Genomic DNA, 17,624 nt, shown 5'->3' with positions numbered 1-17,624 from the left:
TCCATCTGCTGCAGGCCTTCCCCCAGGAATGCTTGCACTAGTAGTTGCATTTGGTTTGTTGTTTGGGGGTGCTTCAGTGTTAGGCAGCCTTCTGCCCTCCCATGTTCATCTGAAAATATGTGTTCTCCCTGCAGTTGTTGTCCCCAGATGAGAGTTCCCTTGTGTTGCCTCAGTTGAATCTCCTTTACTTGACAGAGATGTGCCTGAGCAGCGGCCCTCCCCAGCCCTATCCCAAATCATACTTATTTTGCATAGGAGATACCATGGTCATGAAGATTGTTCTCCCAGGGTGAGGTTCATTCATTGCACTCTGGGTATGCTGACCCCTGTGATTTCCCCAAATGTGGGAAACTCGACTGCATTATTTGTGGTAGTGGGGGACTGCGTTTGTGCTTTCCTCTGGTCAGCTCTGGTAAAAGTCAGATTTCTTTGTCTCAGATCTTCCTCTAGCCTTGTTCTTCTTTCGAGAGTTCCCTTGTGCTGCCTCAGTTGGATCTCCTTCACTTGACAGGGGGTGCCCGAGCAGCAATCCTCCACAGCTCTAGCCCAACTCCTACTTACCTGCCAGGTGAGATACTATGATGTTCACTGTTAGGGCAATCAGGATGTGGAATTCCCTGCCAGGGAAGGTGGTAATGGCGGACTCTGTAATTGGATTTAAAAAAGGAATGGATACATTTCTGAATGAAAAAGCTATCCAAGGTTATAATACTTAAAATATCAACATGGTTAATCCGGGGGTAACATGAGTTATAGTAGCTAACTAGTCATAAAACATTATTCAGCAAGTATGTAGAATCATCACAACTTAAAACAGGTTGAACACGATGGGCAATTTGCCTCTATTCAACCTCAAAAAATATGTTACTATATGTTACTATATTACTATGTTACTGTAGTATACAGAACACCACAATGTAATGAGCAGTGATAGTGAGCACTGATGAGGATACTAGAACTGACACTGAGCAGCAAGATGCAGCACTGGACTATTAGTAATGTACTGTAGTATGCTGAGCACCACAATGCAGCACAAGACAATGAGCAGTGATACTGAGCACTGATGAGGATACTACTGAGAACTGACACTGAGCAGGAGAGACACACTACTAGTATTACTGAGCAGCAATAAGTAACCACTGATACTGAGCACTGATATTGAGATTTCCACTGAGAGAACATAGCCACGTCCTCTCCGCTCTCTCTTCAATGCACGAGTAAAAATGGCGGCAACGCGCAGCTCTTTATATGGAATCCGAATCTCGAGAGAATCCGACAGCGGGATGATGACATTTTCCCTTGTTCAGGTTTTCCGAGTCAGGCGGGAACAACCGAGCCTGCCTCGGACCAGTGTAAACCACGTGGAGTTCGTCGGGAATTCGGTTCTCGGAGAACCGAACCCGCTCCTCTCTACCTTATACCCATCAATTTTTTTATTTTCAATCTAAGCCCCTGCAGTTTTCTGTAAGCATCTGCTTCGCTATGATGATCAACAAGTCACAAGGGCAAACACTCAGGGCTTGAGGCGTAGATCTTAGGACCAGCTGCTACAAGCATGGCAGAGGTGTCACTATCACTGGTGACACCCAGAGAGGTGGCGAAGGAGATTGTAATGCAGTGCGCGCAGATAAGCAGCGCAATGGTAAAAAGGAGGCATGGTTTCATAGGTAGGGGCGTGGCCTGGTGGCCTGAATCTACATTTTGTTGCTCCGGGTGTCCCGGGGGTTGGGGGCTGCACCCGGGGACTAGTGTGTGTGCGGTGCTGGCTCCTGCACAGTGACAGGGCATGGCCACCCATCATGACACCTCCATTCTTGACCATGCTGTAATTGCAGTCGCACTGCAGTTCAGCGTGATCATAAAAAATGGTGTAGCCTCCTGCTGGTGCAGACTGTATGTGCGCGCAGGAAGCCGCCACCATTTTTGTGATCACAGCGGCTGAATGTGATGTCATACAGCCGCTGTGACCACGCCCCCTGTGTCTCCTCCGTTGCAGACCCCATTTTGAAGCCTTGCCCCCGCACCGCTCCATCCCTGACTTGGAAATGGAGTGTTGCTGACCCCCCTCTCCCCCCCCCCCGCCCCGATTGACAGGCAGAGGCGATCGCATTCTCTGCGGGGTGCCGCAGAAAATGCAGGCACATGCGTATGCTGTTAGCAATTTTTGCAGTTGGATCGCTTATTGTGATTGCATTCCAACCTGAATCAGGCCCTATTACCTATCACAATGCGCTGCGGGCAGTACAAAATTGGGTTAATATAGGAGTAAAACTCCCAGACCTGTGCTCCTTAACTGTACCTGGTGGCTAGTGGAGCGGCTGCCCAGTAATCAGTGTCCACGCCAGTGCGCACACGGTCCACCCCCTACGGCCACGCTCCCCTTCATCAGCGGCCTCGTGATCCGGAAGGGCGGTGTGTGTGTGACTGACCTTAGGAAGAAACTGGAGCCTCCGCTGCAGTGACCCAGCAACCAGGGCACGGGAGTATACAGCGCCGCTGGGAGTGATGAAGCTGCAGTAAAGATGTCTATTAGACCTAGCCTGCTGCAGCCCTTGTAGATTCTCATAAAACAAGTTCTTCTTTTCTTGTCAAAATTAATAGCTAAGAATAGGCTGCCTGAGGCAGGCCCCTGTTAAGTGGCCTGCTACTGAAGGCACCAACTACAAACTGAGCTCCCTGTTCATGGAAGCGGGGTTATAGAGGAGGATGCGCTGAGCATCTTGGGAACAGTCAAAAGCTTTGAGCCGGTTGGTGCCTCAGATCAAGATCCCACTCTACACCCCAATGTGAATCCTTGTGGAGTCCAGTGTACCCCACAGAAGAAATTAATGTGTCACACCCATTGGCAGCAACCTTAGAATAGCTGCTGACGGGCACAATTGAGAAAGGAAGGGGGGGGGGGGGACATTTGAATCCAGCACATAGATGCAATTCAAATATGTAATTTGTACCTTCCTATTTTAAAATATAATGGATGAACCTCACCCTGTGAGAACAATCTTCATGATCAAGAGATCTCATATGCAAAATAAGTATGAGTTGGGATAGGGCTGGGGAGGGTGGCTGCTCGGGCAGCCCCTCCCCCGTCAAGTTAAGGAGATTCAACTGAGGACGCACAAGGGAACTCTCGTCTGGGGACAACAACTGCAGGGAGACCACATCTGTTCAGATGAACATGGGAGGGTGGAAGGCTGCCTAATATTGAAGCACCATCAAATATCAAACCATATGCAACAACTAGTACAAGCATTCCTGGGGGAAGGTCTGCAGAAGACGGATTTGCATACGGTGATGTCATCCAAGATGTGGGCCAAAGTTGGCTGGAACCCTCATCTGCATATGAAAAGAGAAAAGGGGCATGCAGGGCATGGCGGCCTTTTGCGGTGCTTGGATGACCCCTAGTTCGCATTAAACACCCCCACCCTCCTTTGGTGTGGGGCTCATGTTGGCCATGCCCCATCCCCTGAAGCATTCAAGCTGATTTCTTGCAGCAGCTGGGCACTGTAACAGCTCCAGAGCTGTTCTGTAAGGCAAGTAAAAGGGTGTGGGCCCTGCAGCACCACCTGTAGTTCGCATTGTGCGTTGGAAGGCACAAAGTAAGCAGACGGGAGGAGAAGTCAGGATAGTGCGCAAGGGCATCCTTTTCTCTTAGTCCGTAGAGGATGCTGGGGTCACATTAAGAACCATGGGGTATAGACGGGATCCGCAAGAGACATGGGCACTTTAAGACTTTCAAAGGGTGTGAACTGGCTCCTCCCTCTATGCCCCTCCTCCAGACTCCAGTTATAGGAACTGTGCCCAGGGAGACGGACATTTCGAGGAAAGGATTTATTGTTAAACTAAGGTGAGCATCTTACCAGCTCACACCTTAAGCATGCCGCAGAACGTGGCATTCAACAGAACACAAGCCAACGGCATGAACAATTGCAGCAAAAAGCTGACCAGAACCATAACATAACATGTGTATAACCACAAGTAATAACTGCAGACACAGTATGGACTGGGACGGGTGCCCAGCATCCTCTACGGACTAAGAGAAAAGGATTTACCGGTAGGTATTAAAATCCTATTTTCTCATACGACCTAGAGGATGCTGGGGTCACATTAAGAACCATGGGGTTATACCAAAGCTCTTGAACGGGTGGGAGAGTGCGTACGACTCTGCAGCACCGAATGACCCAACTTGAGGTTATCATCAGCCAAGGTATCAAACTTGTAAAACTTAGCAAAAGTGTTTACTAAATAGCTGCTCGGCAAAGTTGCAATGCCGAGACTCCCCGACCAGCTGCCCAGGATGAACCCACCTTTCTAGTAGAATGGGTCTTCACCTAATTCAGTAACGGCAATCCTGCCATGGAATGAGCATGCTGAATCTTACCACAGATCCAGCGCATAATGGTCTACATGGAAGCAGGACACCCAATCCTGTTGGGAGCATACAGGACAAACAGAGCCTCTGTTTTCCTAATCTGAACCGTTCTGGTGACATAAATTTTCAAAGTTCTGACCACAGCCAGAGACTTTGACTCAACGAAGGTGTCAGTGGCCAAAGGCACCATGTGGAAAGATGAACCACCTTCGGCAGAAATTGTTGACGTGTCCTCAATTCTGCTCTATCTTCATGAAAGATCAAATAAAGGCTCTTGTGATACTGCATGGTTTGTACTGTTTTCCATGTGCTCCCAGATCTTTCAAGCAAGTAGCATGGTCAAGAAAGTTCTGTTTGAAAAGAAACAACATTTACTGTCATTGTTATAGAATTTGGGAGAAAAAACAAGAAGAAATCTGCACTGTTGACGCACTGGACAGAATGAATGAATCATAAAATATAACCTTTATTAAGTATGTATTAAAATTGGATAAATATTAATATTATTATCCCAAACTGCAGTGAAACATAAAGGTTAAAATCACAGAACTAACATACATGTGCATAAGAAGAATAAAGAGATGTGAAAAAAAGGTTTAAAAAGCGTGTCCGTGTGTGATTATTTTTGAAGGCACAACCCTGGCGGGGTTGTTTATATAGATATATATGTTGCTAATAATCACTTTCTAGCGTAATGTTATTAAATAGCTGTTAGTATCTATGTCGTCAGGTACCACTGGGTCGTATCCTATATACTCCCTTCACTCAATAGGGGTTACCTCCCGGGAAGCCATCCCCATTGGCGAATTTGTGGGGGTGATTGAGTATAACCGGTAAGCTAACCTCCAATTTGTGGGGTGCTTAGGTAGATGGGGATCACTTATTTCTCTGTGTCCCCTAAGACTATATTCCTAAATTCAATACCACAGGGGGATAGCTTTCTATATCGGATAAGGAATCACTTGATAGGGAAATCTCTATGCATCATGGAAAGATCATATTTATTAATATCCAAACTAAAAAAATGATGAATAGCTTTAATTTAGCTGTTTAGATATAGTTAATTGGCGAGATATACCAACAGGTGCGGTTGCCTTAAGGAATATGGCAATTCCAATATAAATAGCAGCCCTCCTTCATATAATCAGCCAGATCTTATTAAATCTGGTCCAGATATAGCCGTTCAGATATACTTAATTGACAACATATATCAATCGGTGGGGTTGCCTTAAGGAATATAGCAATTCCAATTCTCATATAAATAGCAACCTTCCTTCATATATTCAGCCAGATCTTATTTAATCTGATCTAGGCGTAGGCAATAATGCTTTCCTTAGAGGTATAGCCACCTCAATTCTTATTAGGAAGCAAAGTGTCTGTCATAATGGTTTATCCAATTCATCTAAGAAATAATATATTCCATGTGTCAGAGATTCATTACTCTCTATTTACACTGTTAAAGAGTTAATTCTTATTATGTTACAGTGTAATGAAATTATCATATAGGGAGATGTGGCAATTCCATGTGCTATATATATAATAACCCTTAGTGGTCCAGATTCCACAATGAGGAATTTTCTTATAAACCGCTGAAACACACAGCTGTTTGACTGACTTCCAAATATATCTATCTCACTTTGTAACAGTCTTATGATAGAGAAACTGTTACATATTCGGTCACTTAGTTATCTAAAGGTAAACAGACTCAGTGTGAGGGTAATATAATATATCAAATGCGCTGTCAATAATCGTGGTAACTGGTGTAATAATGTGGTATATTGAGTATGCTAGTAAGGCATATAACTGCTCTCCAGCCTTTAAGTGTTACCAATCAATTTGTTACACTGTAAAGGATTTATGGTGTCCTGTTAGGACATGCAGCTGCTAGGCTGACTCAAAGATTTATCCATTTGTAACAATTATGTAACAGTTATATACATGTTACTGGTATTACATAGAAATAGTATGACACAGGCCAGCAGTCCCATGTGTCTAGATTCCACAATAGGAGATTTTCTTTGTCTTATAAACTGCTGGAACACACAGCTGCTAGACTGACTTCAAATATATATATTACTTTGTAACAGTCTTATAGTAAAGAGACTGTTACACACTGTCATTTAGTTATCTCAAGGTTAGCAGATTCTGTGTGAGGATAGTGTTCTGTTAGAACATGCAGCTGCTAGGCTGACTCATAGAAAATGTATCCATTTGTAACAAATGACACATACAGCATTAAATTAATATCTATAGCAGCCCATGTGACATCTCTACTCTTATCATAATTGTCTGGTTATTGCCAATCTGGACAGCAGGAGTGATATATATTCACTAGTCCCAATATCCCATCATATAAATATACCCACACTGATATACTTTCTTATCAAGAGTTATTAGTAGCTATCTGTATGCACTTTAGACATTGTATCTGCTAAGTGACATCATATCTAGTGTATTCCTTTCTTATAGCTCAGCTTCTATTCCCTATTAGTGGAGACTAACAGCTAACATCATAATCATATATTTTTGTTTTATAACATTTCACATGAGTCAAATACACGCGGACACGCCGTGCCCTACACGTGTGTTTCACTGCATCTATGGCAACTTACATTAAAGCTAACAAGAAAGCACACTCGTTCTGTCTTTAAACTGATAAAAGAAACCCCAATAATATGGGGCATGCAAAAATTGAGATAAAACTCAGTTTTGCTCCTCTCCACGGAAATCTTTAATAAAAGGCGAAATATTTGTTAGTTCTGAAGAGAAACCAGAGCATGACCAAGATTCCACCTGTCGCCTGAGTGCCATGCCAGCAGTTCTCATTGAGCTCAAAGTGAGCACCCAATTTGAAAGAAAGATAGCAGATTTCTCACCAGGCTTCCCCTAGCTATAAACATGGTTTGTACTCTTTTCCATGTGTTCCCAGATCTTTCAAGCAATTAGTATAGTCAAGAAAGTTCTGTTTGAAAAGAAACAAACATTTACTGTCATTTCTATGCAAATGAGCTTACATTAAAGCACACTCGTTCTATCTTTAAACAGATAAAATAAAACCCCAATAAGATGGGGAATGCAAAATTTGAGATAAAACTCAGTTTTGCTCCTCTCCACGGAAATCTTTAGTAAAAGGCGAAAGATTTGTTCGTTCTGAAGAGAAACCAGAGCATGACCAAGATTCCACCTGTCGCCTGAGTGCCATGCCAGCAGTCCTCATTCAGCTCAAAGTGAGCACCCAATTTGAAAGAAAGAAAGCAGATTTCTCACCAGGCTTCCCCTTGCTATAAGCATGGTTTGTACTCTTTTCCATGTGCTCCCAGATCTTTCAAGCAAGTAGCATGGTCAAGAAAGTTCTGTTTGAAAAGAAACAGACATTTACTGTCATTGTTATACAAATAAACTTACATTAAAGCCAACAAGAAAGCACACTCATTCTGTCCTTAAACTGATAAAAGAAACCCCAATAATATGGGGCATGCAAAAATTGAGATAAAACTCAGTTTTGCTCCTCTCCACGGAAATCTTTAATAAATGGCGAAAGATTTGTTCATTCTGAAGAGAAACCAGAGCATGACCAAGATTCCACCTGTCGCCTGAGTGCCATGCCAGCAGTCCTCATTCAGATCAAAGTGAGCGCCCAATTTGAAAGAAAGCAGATTTCTCACCTGGCTTCTCCTTGCTATAAGCATGGTTTGTACTGTATTCCATGTGCTCCCAGATCTTTCAAGCAAGTAGCATGGTCAAGAAAGTTCTGTTTGAAAAGAAACAAACATTTACTGTAATTTCTATGCAAATGAGCTTTCATTAAAGCACACTCATTCTATCTTTAAACCGATAAAAGAAAATCCAAAAAGATGGGGCATGCAAAAATTGAGGTAAAACTCAGTTTTGCTCCTCTCCACGGAAATCTTTAGTAAAAGGCGAAAGATTTGTTCGTTCTGAAGAGAAGCCAGAGCATGACCAAGATTTTCATCTGAAAATATGTGTTCTCCCTGCAGTTGTTGTCCCCAGATGAGAGTTCCCTTGTGCTGCCTCAGTTGAATCTCCTTTACTTGACAGAGATGTGCCTGAGCAGCGGCCCTCCCCAGCCCTATCCCAAATCATACTTATTTTGCATAGGAGATACCATGGTCATGAAGATTGTTCTCCCAGGGTGAGGTTCATTCATTGCATTCTGGGTATGCTGACCCCTGTGATTTCCCCAATGTGGGAAACTCGACTGCATTATTTGTGGTAGTGGGGGACTGTGTTTGTGCTTTCCTCTGGTCAGCTCTGGTAAAAGTCAGATTTCTTTGTCTCAGATCTTCCTCTAGCCTTGTTCTTCTTTCGAGAGTTCCCTTGTGCTGCCTCAGTTGGATCTCCTTCACTTGACAGGGGGTGCCCGAGCAGCAATCCTCCACAGCTCTAGCCCAACTCCTACTTACCTGCCAGGTGAGATACTATGATCTTTACTGTTAGGGCAATCAGGATGTGGAATTCCCTGCCAGGGAAGGTGGTAATGGCGGACTCTGTAATTGGATTTAAAAAAGGAATGGATACATTTCTGAATGAAAAAGCTATCTAAGGTTATAATACTTAAAATATCAACATGGTTAATCCGGGGGTAACATGAGTTATAGTAGCTAACTAGTCATAAAACATTATTCAGCAAGTATGTAGAATCATCACAACTTAAAACAGGTTGAACACGATGGGCAATTTGCCTCTATTCAACCTCAAAAACTATGTTACTATATGTTACTATATTACTATGTTACTGTAGTATACAGAAAACCAAAATGCAATGAACAGTGATAGTGAGCACTGATGAGGATACTAGAACTGACACTGAGCAGCAAGATGCAGCACTGGACTATTAGTAATGTACTGTAGTATGCTGAGCACCACAATGCAGCACAAGACAATGAGCAGTGATACTGAGCACTGATGAGGATACTACTGAGAACTGACACTGAGCAGGAGAGACACACTACTAGTATTACTGAGCAGCAATAAGTAACCACTGATACTGAGCACTGATATTGAGATTTCCACTGAGAGAACATAGCCACGTCCATTCCGCTCTCTCTTCAATGCACGAGTAAAAATGGCGGCAACGCGCAGCTCTTTATATGGAATCCGAATCTCGCGAGAATCCGACAGCGGGATGATGACATTTTCCCTTGTTCAGGTTTTGCGAGTCAGGCGGGAACAACCGAGCCTGCCTCGGACCAGTGTAAACAACGTGGAGTTCGTGGGGAATTCGGTTCTCGGAGAACCGAACCCGCTCCTCTCTACCTTATACCAATCAATTTTTTTATTTTCAATCTAAGCCCCTGCAGTTTTCTGTAAGCATCTGCTTCGCTATGATGATCAACAAGTCACAAGGGCAAACACTCAGGGCTTGAGGCGTAGATCTTAGGACCAGCTGCTACAAGCATGGCAGAGGTGTCACTATCACTGGTGACACCCAGAGAGGTGGCGAGGGAGATTGTAATGCAGTGCGCGCAGATAAGCAGCGCAATGGTAAAAAGGAGGCATGGTTTCATAGGTAGGGGCGTGGCCTGGTGGCCTGAATCTACATTTTGTTGCTCCGGGTGTCCCGGGGGTTGGGGGCTGCACCCGGGGACTAGTGTGTGAGCGGTGCTGGCTCCTGCACAGTGAAAGGGCATGGCCACCCAGCATGACGCCTCCCTTCTTGACCATGCTGTAATTGCAGTCGCACTGCAGTTCAGCGTGATCATAAAAAATGGTGTAGCCTCCTGCTGGTGCAGACTGTATGTGCGCGCAGGAAGCCGCCACCATTTTTGTGATCACAGCGGCTGAATGTGATGTCATACAGCCGCTGTGACCACGCCCCCTGTGTCTACTCCGTTGCAGACCCCATTTTGAAGCCTTGCCCCCGCACCGCTCCATCCCTGACTTGGAAATGGAGTGTTGCTGACCCACCTATCCCCCCCCGCCCCGATTGACAGGCAGAGGCGATCGCATTCTCTGCGGGGTGCCGCAGAAAATGCAGGCACATGCGTATGCTCTTAGCAATTTTTGCAGTTGGATCGCTTATTGTGATTGCAATCCAACCTGAATCAGGCCCTATTACCTATCACAATGCGCTGCGGGCAGTACAAAATTGGGTTAATATAGGAGAAAAACCCCCAGACCTGTGCTCCTTAACTGTACCTGGTGGCTAGTGGAGCGGCTGCCCAGTAATCAGTGTCCACGCCAGTGCGCACACGGTCCACCCCCTACGGCCACGCTCCCCTTCATCAGCGGCCTCGTGATCCGGAAGGGTGGTGTGTGTGTGACTGACCTTAGGATGAAACCGGACCCTCCGCTGCAGTGACCCAGCAACCAGGGCACGGGAGTATACAGCGCCGCTGGGAGTGATGAAGCTGCAGTAAAGATGTCTATTAGACCTAGCCTGCTGCAGCCCTTGTAGATTCTCATAAAACAAGTTCTTCTTTTCTTGTCAAAATTTATAGCTAAGAATAGGCTGCCTGAGGCAGGCCCCTGTTAAGTGGCCTGCTACTGAAGGCACCAACTACAAACTGAGCTCCCTGTTCATGGAAGCGGGGTTATAGAGGAGAATGCACTGAGCATCTTGGGAACAGTCAAAAGCTTTGAGCCGGTTGGTGCCTCAGATCAAGATCCTACTCTACACCCCAATGTGAATCCTTGTGGAGTCCAGTGTACCCCACAGAAGAAAGTAATGTGTCACACCCATTGGCAGCAACCTTAGAATAGCTGCTGACGGGCACAATTGAGAAAGGAAGGGGGGGGGGGGGGACATTTGAATCCAGCACATAAATGCAATTCAAATATGTAATTTGTACCTTCCTATTTTAAAATATAATGGATGAACCTCACCCTGTGAGAACAATCTTCATGATCAAGAGATCTCATATGCAAAATAAGTATGAGTTGGGATAGGGCTGGGGAGGGTGGCTGCTCGGGCAGCCCCTCCCCCGTCAAGTTAAGGAGATTCAACTGAGGAAGCACAAGGGAACTCTCGTCTGGGGACAACAACTGCAGGGAGACCACATCTTTTCAGATGAACATGGGAGGGCGGAAGGCTGCCTAATACTGAAGCACCATCAAATATCAAACCATATGCAACATCTAGTACAAGCCTTCCTGGGGGAAGGTCTGCAGCAGACGGATTTGCATACAGTGATGTTATTCAAGCAGTGGGCCAAAGTTGGCTGGAACCCTCATCTGCATATGAAAAGAGAAAAGGGGCGTGCAGGGCATGGCGGCCTTTTGCAGTGCTTGGATGACCCCTAGTTCTCATTAAACACCCCCACCCTCCTTTGGTGTGGGGCTCATGTTGGCCATGCCCCATCCCCTGAAGCATTCAAGCTGATTTCTTGCAGCAGCTGGGCACTGTAACAGCTCCAGAGCTGTTCTGTAAGGCAAGTAAAAGGGTGTGGGCCCTGCAGCACCACCTGTAGTTTGCATTGTGCGTTGGAAGGCACAAAGTAAGCAGACGGGAGGAGAAGTCAGGATAGTGCGCAAGGGCATCCTTTTCTCTTAGTCCGTAGAGGATGCTGGGGTCACATTAAGAACCATGGGGTATAGACGGGATCCGCAAGAGACATGGGCACTTTAAGACTATCAAAGGGTGTGAACTGGCTCCTCCCTCTATGCCCCTCCTCCAGACTCCAGTTATAGGAACTGTGCCCATGGAGACGGACATTTCGAGGAAAGGATTTATTGTTAAACTAAGGTGAGCATCTTACCAGCTCACACCTTAAGCATGCCGCAGAACGTGGTATTCAACAGAACACAAGCCAACGGCATGAATAATTGCAGCAAAAAGCTGACCAGAACCATAACACAACATGTGTATAACCACAAGTAATAACTGCAGACACAGTATGGACTGGGACGGGTGCCCAGCATCCTCTACAGACTAAGAGAAAAGGATTTACCGGTAGGTATTAAAATCCTATTTTCTCATACGACCTAGAGGATGCTGGGGTCACATTAAGAACCATGGGGTTATACCAAAGCTCTTGAACGGGTGGAAGAGTGCGTACGACTCTGCAGCACCGAATGACCCAACTTGAAGTTATCATCGGCCAAGGTATCAAACTTGTAAAACTTAGCAAAAGTGTTTACTAAATAGCTGCTCGGCAAAGTTGCAATGCCGAGACTCCCCGACCAGCTGCCCAGGATGAACCCACCTTTCTAGTAGAATGGGTCTTCACCTAATTCAGTAACGGCAATCCTGCCATGGAATGAGCATGCTGAATCTTACCACAGATCCAGCGCATAATGGTCTACATGGAAGCAGGACACCCAATCCTGTTGGGAGCATACAGGACAAACAGAGCCTCTGTTTTCCTAATCTGAACCGTTCTGGTGACATAAATTTTCAAAGTTCTGACCACAGCCAGAGACTTTGACTCAACGAAGGTGTCAGTGGCCAAAGGCACCATGTGGAAAGATGAACCACCTTCGGCAGAAATTGTTGACGTGTCCTCAATTCTGCTCTATCTTCATGAAAGATCAAATAAAGGCTCTTGTGATACTGCATGGTTTGTACTGTTTTCCATGTGCTCCCAGATCTTTCAAGCAAGTAGCATGGTCAAGAAAGTTCTGTTTGAAAAGAAACAAACATTTACTGTCATTGTTATGCAAATAAACTTACATTAAAGCTAACCAGAAAGCACACTCGTTCTGTCTTTAAACTGATAAAAGAAACCCCAATAATATGGGCATACCTCCCAACTTTGTCGGCTCGCAAAGAGGGACACACGCGCGGCGAAGTCGCACGCGCTCCCAAAAAGGGCGTGGCCTAAGTAAAAAGGGGCATGGCTTCGCGGGAGGACCCGCGATCGCGAGTCACGCCCCCGTTTTCGGCACTGAGGGGGCATGCCCAGCGCTCTGTGAGCTGCTGGCATGCCACCTCTCCCTCTGACTTCAGTGAATAGACGCTGTGCGCACAGCGACTATTCACCGCTGCTCTGCTAAGCAGGGCAGCGACAGACAGAGCCTCCCAACTGTCCTCCCCACCGCGGGACACTGCGGCCCGCAGGTGGGACAGCGGGACAGTCCCCAAAAAACGGGACTGTCCCGCGAAAATCGGGACAGTTGGGAGGTATGATATGGGGCATGCAAAAATTGAGATAAAACTCAGTTTTGCTCCTCTCCACGGAAATCTTTAGTAAAAGGCGAAAGATTTGTTCGTTCTGAAGAGAAACCAGAGCATGACCAAGATTCCACCTGTCGCCTGAGTGCCATGCCAGCAGTCCTCATTCAGCTCAAAGTGAGCACCCAATTTGAAAGAAAGAAAGCAGATTTCTCACCAGGCTTCCCCTTGCTATAAACATGGTTTGTACTCTTTTCCATGTGCTCCCAGATCTTTCAAGCAATTAGTATGGTCAAGAAAGTTCTGCTTGAAAAGAAACAGACATTTATTGTCATTGTTATGCAAATAAACTTACATTAAAGCTAACAAGAAAGCACACTCGTTCTGTCTTTAAACTGATAAAAGAAACCCCAATAATATGGGGCATGCAAAAATTGAGATAAAACTCAGTTTTGCTCCTCTCCACGGATAATCTTTAATAAAAGGCGAAAGATTTGTTCATTCTGAAGAGAAACCAGAGCATGACCAAGATTCCACCTGTCGCCTGAGTGCTGTGCCAGCAGTCCTCATTCAGATCAAAGTGAGCGCCCAATTTGAAAGAAAGCAGATTTCTCACCTGGCTTCTCCTTGCTATAAGCATGGTTTGTACTGTATTCCATGTGCTCCCAGATCTTTAAAGCAAGTAGCATGGTCAAGAAAGTTCTGTTTGAACATAAATAAACATTTACTGTCATTTCTATGCAAATGAGCTTACATTAAAGCACACTCATTCTATCTTTAAACCGGTAAAAGAAACCCCAAAAAGATGGGGCATGCAAAAATTGAGATAAAACTCGGTTTTGCTCCTCTCCACGGAAATCTTTAGTAAGAGGCGAAAGATTTGTTCGTTCTGAAGAGAAACCAGAGCATGACCAAGATTTTTATCTGAAAATATGTGTTCTCCCTGCAGTTGTTGTCCCCAGATGAGAGTTCCCTTGTGCTGCCTCAGCTGAATCTCCTTTACTTGACAGAGATGTGCCTGAGCAGCGGCCCTCCCCAGCCCTATCCCAAATCATACTTATTTTGCATAGGCGATACCATGGTCATGAAGATTGTTCTCCCAGGGTGAGGTTCATTCATTGCATTCTGGGTATGCTGACCCCTGTGATTTCCCCAAATGTGGGAAACTCGACTGCATTATTTGTGGTAGTGGGGGACTGTGTTTGTGCTTTCCTCTAGTCAGCTCTGGTAAAAGTCAGATTTATTTGTCTCAGATCTTCCTCTAGCCTTGTTCTTCTTTCGAGAGTTCCCTTGTGCTGCCTAAGTTGGATCTCTTTCACTTGACAGGGGGGTGCCCGAGTAGCGACCCTCCCCAGCTCTAGCCCAACTCCTACTTACCTGCCAGGTGAGATACTATGATCATGAAGGTGCTTCTCCCAGGGCAAGGCTCACCCATTGCACTCTGGGTGTGGTGCCCCTGCGATTTCCCCAAATGTGGGAAGCTTGACTGCATAATTTGTGTTTCCCCTGGTCGGCTCTCGTATAATTCAGATCTCTTTGTCTCAGGTCTCTCTCCAGCCTAGTTTGCTGTCTGTTTCCACTTCTTTTTTCATGAGCCCCTCCCTTTTATACCCTTGTGCACTATCCTGACTTCTCCTCTTGTCTGCTTATTTTGTGCCTTCCAATGCACAATGCAAACTACAGGTAGTGCTGCAGGGCCCACACCCTTTTACTTGCCGTACAGAGCAGCTCTGGAGCTGTTACAGTGCCCAGCTGCTGCAAGAAATCAGCTTGAATGCTTCAGGGGCTGGGGCATAGCCAACATGAGCCCCACACCGAAGGAGGGTGGAGGTGTTTAATGCGAACTAGGGGTCATCCAAGCGCCGCAAAAGGCCGCTATGCCCTGCACGCCCCTTTTCTCTTTTCATATGCAGACGAGGGTTGAAGCCAACTTTGACCCACTGCTTGGATGACATCACCGTATGCAAATCCATCTGCTGCAGGCCTTCCCCCAGGAATGCTTGCACTAGTTGTTGCATTTGGTTTGTTGTTTGGGGGTGCTTCATTATTAGGCAGCCTTCTGCCCTCCCATGTTCATCTGAAAATATGTGTTCTCCCTGCAGTTGTTGTCCCCAGATGAGAGTTCCCTTGTGCTGCCTCAGTTGAATCTCCTTTACTTGACAGAGATGTGCCTGAGCAGCGGCCCTCCCCAGCCCTATCCCAAATCATACTTATTTTGCATAGGAGATACCATGGTCATGAAGATTGTTCTCCCAGGGTGAGGTTCATTCATTGCATTCTGGGTATGCTGACCCCTGTGATTTCCCCAAATGTGGGAAACTCGACTGCATTATTTGTGGTAGTGGGGGACTGTGTTTGTGCTTTCCTCTGGTCAGCTCTGGTAAAAGTCAGATTTATTTGTCTCAGATCTTCCTCTAGCCTTGTTCTTCTTTCGAGAGTTCCCTTGTGCTGCCTCAGTTGAATCTCCTTCACTTGACAGGGGGGTACCCGAGCAGCGACCCTCCCCAGCTCTAGCCCAACTTCTACTTACCTGGCAGGTGAGATACTATGATCATGTAGGTGCTTCTCCCAGGGCAAGGCTCACCCATTGCACTCTGGGTGTGCTGCTCCTGCGATTTCCCCAAATGTGGGAAACTTGACTGCATAATTTGTGTTTCCCCTGGTCGGCTCTCGTATAATTCAGATCTCTTTGTCTCAGGTCTCTCTCCAGCCTAGTTTGCTGTCTGTTTCAACTTCTCTTTTCTTGAGCCGCTCCCTTCTATGCCCTTGCGCACTATCCTGACTTCTCCCGTCTGCTTACTTTGTGCCTTCCAATGCACAATGCAAACTACAGGTAGTGCTGCAGGGCCCACACCCTTTTACTTGCCGTTCAGAGCAGCTCTGGAGCTGTTACAGTGCCCAGCTGCTGCAAGAAATCACCTTGAATGCTTCAGGGGCTGGGGCATAGCCAACATGAGCCCCACACCGAAGGAGGGTGGAGGTGTTTAATGCGAACTAGGGGTCATCCAAGCGCCGCAAAAGGCCGCCATGCCCTGCACGCCCCTTTTCTCTTTTCATATGCAGACGAGGGTTGAAGCCAACTTTGACCCACTGCTTGGATGACATCACTATATGCAAATCCATCTGCTGCAGGCCTTCCCCCAGGAATGCTTGTACTAGTTGTTGCATTTGGTTTGTTGTTTGGGGGTGCTTCAGTATTAGGCAGCCTTCTGCCCTCCCATGTTTATCTGAAAATATGTGTTCTCCCTGCAGTTGTTGTCCCCAGATGAGAGTTCCCTTGTGCTGCCTCAGTTGAATCTCCTTTACTTGACAGAGATGTGCCTGAGCAGCGGCCCTCCCCAACCCTATCCCAAATCATACTTATTTTGCATAGGCGATACCATGGTCATGAAGATTGTTCTCCCAGGGTGAGGTTCATTCATTGCATTCTGGGTATGCTGACCCCTGTGATTTCCCCAAATGTGGGAAACTCGACTGCATTATTTGTGGTAGTGGGGGACTGTGTTTGTGCTTTCCTCTGGACAGCTCTGGTAAAAGTCAGATTTATTTGTCTCAGATCTTCCTCTAGCCTTGTTCTTCTTTCGAGAGTTCCCTTGTGCTGCCTAAGTTGGATCTCTTTCACTTGACAGGGGGGTGCCCGAGTAGCGACCCTCCCCAGCTCTAGCCCAACTCCTACTTACCTGCCAGGTGAGATACTATGATCATGAAGGTGCTTCTCCCAGGGCAAGGCTCACCCATTGCACTCTGGGTGTGGTGCCCCTGCGATTTCCCCAAATGTGGGAAGCTTGACTGCATAATTTGTGTTTCCCCTGGTCGGCTCTCGTATAATTCAGATCTCTTTGTCTCAGGTCTCTCTCCAGCCTAGTTTGCTGTCTGTTTCCACTTCTTTTTTCATGAGCCCCTCCCTTTTATACCCTTGTGCACTATCCTGACTTCTCCTCTTGTCTGCTTATTTTGTGCCTTCCAATGCACAATGCAAACTACAGGTAGTGCTGCAGGGCCCACACCCTTTTACTTGCCGTACAGAGCAGCTCTGGAGCTGTTACAGTGCCCAGCTGCTGCAAGAAATCAGCTTGAATGCTTCAGGGGCTGGGGCATAGCCAACATGAGCCCCACACCGAAGGAGGGTGGAGGTGTTTAATGCGAACTAGGGGTCATCCAAGCGCCGCAAAAGGCCGCTAT

General features: G+C 46.2%; 15 non-coding genes across 15 annotated transcripts; 8 read left to right on the top strand and 7 right to left on the bottom strand.

Moving 5' to 3' along the window:
• The first annotated feature begins 238 nt into the window (after positions 1-238).
• On the top strand, positions 239-402 carry LOC135033926 (U1 spliceosomal RNA). Its single transcript, XR_010229242.1, has one exon. It is a non-coding gene; the product is annotated as a U1 spliceosomal RNA (small nuclear RNA).
• A 6,630-nt stretch (positions 403-7,032) lies between these two features.
• LOC135033907 (U5 spliceosomal RNA) lies at positions 7,033-7,148 on the bottom strand. The gene has a single exon (XR_010229223.1). It is a non-coding gene; the product is annotated as a U5 spliceosomal RNA (small nuclear RNA).
• A 275-nt stretch (positions 7,149-7,423) lies between these two features.
• Positions 7,424-7,539, bottom strand: LOC135033881 (U5 spliceosomal RNA). The gene has a single exon (XR_010229199.1). It is a non-coding gene; the product is annotated as a U5 spliceosomal RNA (small nuclear RNA).
• A 286-nt stretch (positions 7,540-7,825) lies between these two features.
• LOC135033902 (U5 spliceosomal RNA) lies at positions 7,826-7,941 on the bottom strand. Its single transcript, XR_010229218.1, has one exon. It is a non-coding gene; the product is annotated as a U5 spliceosomal RNA (small nuclear RNA).
• Positions 7,942-8,211: 270 nt separating this feature from the next.
• On the bottom strand, positions 8,212-8,327 carry LOC135033886 (U5 spliceosomal RNA). Its single transcript, XR_010229204.1, has one exon. It is a non-coding gene; the product is annotated as a U5 spliceosomal RNA (small nuclear RNA).
• Positions 8,328-8,471: 144 nt separating this feature from the next.
• On the top strand, positions 8,472-8,634 carry LOC135033917 (U1 spliceosomal RNA). The gene has a single exon (XR_010229233.1). It is a non-coding gene; the product is annotated as a U1 spliceosomal RNA (small nuclear RNA).
• Positions 8,635-13,449: 4,815 nt separating this feature from the next.
• On the bottom strand, positions 13,450-13,562 carry LOC135033910 (U5 spliceosomal RNA). The gene has a single exon (XR_010229226.1). It is a non-coding gene; the product is annotated as a U5 spliceosomal RNA (small nuclear RNA).
• Positions 13,563-13,848: 286 nt separating this feature from the next.
• On the bottom strand, positions 13,849-13,965 carry LOC135033911 (U5 spliceosomal RNA). The gene has a single exon (XR_010229227.1). It is a non-coding gene; the product is annotated as a U5 spliceosomal RNA (small nuclear RNA).
• Positions 13,966-14,235: 270 nt separating this feature from the next.
• On the bottom strand, positions 14,236-14,351 carry LOC135033890 (U5 spliceosomal RNA). The gene has a single exon (XR_010229207.1). It is a non-coding gene; the product is annotated as a U5 spliceosomal RNA (small nuclear RNA).
• A 144-nt stretch (positions 14,352-14,495) lies between these two features.
• Positions 14,496-14,659, top strand: LOC135033940 (U1 spliceosomal RNA). Its single transcript, XR_010229256.1, has one exon. It is a non-coding gene; the product is annotated as a U1 spliceosomal RNA (small nuclear RNA).
• Positions 14,660-14,811: 152 nt separating this feature from the next.
• Positions 14,812-14,974, top strand: LOC135033829 (U1 spliceosomal RNA). Its single transcript, XR_010229159.1, has one exon. It is a non-coding gene; the product is annotated as a U1 spliceosomal RNA (small nuclear RNA).
• A 674-nt stretch (positions 14,975-15,648) lies between these two features.
• Positions 15,649-15,812, top strand: LOC135033809 (U1 spliceosomal RNA). Its single transcript, XR_010229142.1, has one exon. It is a non-coding gene; the product is annotated as a U1 spliceosomal RNA (small nuclear RNA).
• A 152-nt stretch (positions 15,813-15,964) lies between these two features.
• Positions 15,965-16,127, top strand: LOC135033752 (U1 spliceosomal RNA). Its single transcript, XR_010229091.1, has one exon. It is a non-coding gene; the product is annotated as a U1 spliceosomal RNA (small nuclear RNA).
• Positions 16,128-16,798: 671 nt separating this feature from the next.
• On the top strand, positions 16,799-16,962 carry LOC135033690 (U1 spliceosomal RNA). Its single transcript, XR_010229030.1, has one exon. It is a non-coding gene; the product is annotated as a U1 spliceosomal RNA (small nuclear RNA).
• Positions 16,963-17,114: 152 nt separating this feature from the next.
• Positions 17,115-17,277, top strand: LOC135033828 (U1 spliceosomal RNA). The gene has a single exon (XR_010229158.1). It is a non-coding gene; the product is annotated as a U1 spliceosomal RNA (small nuclear RNA).
• The last annotated feature ends 347 nt before the right edge of the window (positions 17,278-17,624 follow it).

Source organism: Pseudophryne corroboree, unplaced genomic scaffold (genome assembly GCF_028390025.1).
Source record: "Pseudophryne corroboree isolate aPseCor3 unplaced genomic scaffold, aPseCor3.hap2 scaffold_576, whole genome shotgun sequence".
Lineage (NCBI taxonomy): Eukaryota > Metazoa > Chordata > Amphibia > Anura > Myobatrachidae > Pseudophryne > Pseudophryne corroboree.
The sequence above is the reverse complement of the archived record's forward strand: the minus strand, read 5'-3'. Positions and strand labels throughout refer to the sequence as shown.